At 41.0% G+C, this 2,500-nt stretch overlaps 1 protein-coding gene across 1 annotated transcript in view; it reads left to right on the top strand.

The window, feature by feature from the left end:
- Positions 1–2,500, top strand: part of LOC143279473 (uncharacterized) — a 9,431-nt gene that overhangs the window by 4,316 nt on the left and 2,615 nt on the right. The gene's annotated exons all lie outside the window — the stretch shown is intronic.

The following is a 2,500-nucleotide window of genomic DNA, read 5'->3' as shown; positions in this document are numbered from 1 at the left end:
GTATGCCTGACAATACTTGGGTTATAATTAGAACAGTTGAGTTGAACTGACCACACATGTGTGTTCTCCTTTGCATCTCCTCTCCAACCAAGCATAAAGTGCAGTGTGGTATCATTATCATTTACCATTATTTTTTTCACAGTATATTTTGTTGTCTTATTTTCTTCCTGTTCTTTACTTCATCCTTCTTGGGCTGCTTTAGTATCAGTATCAGTATCAGTAGCTCAAGGAGGCGTGACTGCGTTCGGACAAATCCATATACGCTACACCACATCTGCTAAGCAGATGCCTGACCAGCAGCGTAACCCAACGAGCTGCCTTAGGAAGTGGTTGGATTCTAACTTTTCTCCACTGCGAGACAACTAACAAAGACTGGTGACTCCAGATTGCGATGCGGGATGACAACTCGTTACCAATCTCGAAATATAAGAATCTTATGAGTCCATAGAAATCGAATCTGCTCATGTTAGCCGTAGAACTGATTCTCTCCATCCGAGAGAGAATTAAAATATACATTCATTGTTTCTCTTTTCCTGCTTGAAAAGTTATTTTGGAAAAGAAAAAGGAAAGGATGTTTTAGCTGTTACCTGCACTCGTTTTCCAACACCATCATGGTGTGCGGGGGAAAAAAAGTGTGTGTGTGTGTGTGTGTGTGTGTGTGTGTGTGTGTGTGTGTGTGTGTGTGTGTGTGTGTGTGTGTGTTCGTTCTTTAGTTTAGCGTCTTTTCACTATTAGTGATATTAGTGTGTGTGTGTGTGTGTGTGTGTGTGTGTGTGTGTGTGTGTGTGTGTGTGTTCGTGTGTGTGTGTGTGTGTGTGTGTTTGAAATGTATACCTCAATTTAGATCACTAGCTTCAATATTTCTTTCCCTTCGTTAATGCTTGCAAAGTTATTCTGAAAAATAAACAATAGTCAGATCGTGTGCCCACGGAGTTTAATTCGTTCTCTCAAGATTTCGCCCTATACTTTGGCTTTATCAGGCTGTCGAACACACATAGAACCAACGTGGACTTATCATACTCTCTCTCTCTCTCTCTCTCTCTCACTGCCACACACACTTTCATAAGAGGTCACAAGGAATATTGGGGGGAGGGGAGCAGTACATAACAAGATACCAAGATACGAACATAAATCGAAAATCATGCACAAACACAAATACAGTAGAAATAAGATACATACAAGTGCATATCAATATAAAAACTTGTGCATACTAACGCATGCACGCACTGCACACACACACACACATACACACACACACATGCACGCACACACACAGAAGCTGCATATTACATGTGGATGGGGCTGATGACTAGATATTCGGATAGATGGTTGTTGGTTGCACAATTCTATTTATTACACTGGATCTGTTCGAAAGACAGGGCATTGACTGCTTTGGGGAAAAAGCTTCTGGCGAAGCGATTGGTTTTCGTCCTTATACTTTTGTACCGTCGACCAGAGGGGAGCATCTCGAAAATCCCAAAAGCTGGATGTGATTCGTCCTAGCTGATTGATTTTGCTTTTTTGAGTAGCAGCTTATAAAATATGTCTTCTAGAGAAGGTAGATCAGCCCCGGTAATCTTGGTGGCAGTTTTTACGATTCGGTAAAGGGCTGCAACTTCTGCCTTGGAAATGTTTCCGTACCAAACAGCAATAGCAAAGGTCAGCACACTTTCAATGACTGCTCGGTAGAAATCAACCATGATTTTTTTTTTTAATTCCGAACTTTTTGAGGCGCCGAAGAAAGTACAGGCGCTGTTGTGCTTTCTTAACAATTTTCTCCGTATTTTTCTCCCATTTCATATCATTGGAAATGATCAGTCCGAGAATCAAACATATCGACAACAATATATTTACTCGCAGAAACATACAACAACGTGCGATCCCTATTGGGGTTCGTTCGTTTCGAGGAATGCTATTTTGAACTTCTTTAATTTCAAAGAAGCAAATTTATGATTCAGTGAAAAGGTGATTGCCAAATGCGTCATAAACGTAGATGCATGTATTTGAATTACCACGGGACTCATTTCAGAGCTGTTAGCTAATTTTGAAATCATGCTTTCTTTGTTCTAATGAGTGCTTAGTTTAGACAGCGCTAACGATAACGACAACAATATTTATTCAGATGCAGGTCAAACCCCTTACCGAAGGGGTGTGGGGGAAGGGGGGGGGGTACATTGTAGGAATTATAGAGAGAGAAACAGATCGATAGAGAGAAAGAAAAAAAGACATGCAAACAGACAAGAGTATTCATTTACTCACTAGCAATCACACACACACACACACATGCAAACATACACGCTCTTATCCCACCCACCCCCAACACACACACACACACACACACACACACACACACACACACACACACACACACACACCTGTCGGTCAACATTTACTGACAGTACGATATGAATGTCCAGTGCGAAATAACAATGACCCTCTAAACTTGGCACTGACCCACAAAAATTCAGACAGATGGATTAATTGATCTATAGTGTGTTAG

The sequence above is a fragment of the Babylonia areolata genome, chromosome 2 (genome assembly GCF_041734735.1).
Source record: "Babylonia areolata isolate BAREFJ2019XMU chromosome 2, ASM4173473v1, whole genome shotgun sequence".
NCBI classification, from domain to species: domain Eukaryota; kingdom Metazoa; phylum Mollusca; class Gastropoda; order Neogastropoda; family Buccinidae; genus Babylonia; species Babylonia areolata.
This window is presented reverse-complemented; position numbering and strand designations above follow the sequence as displayed.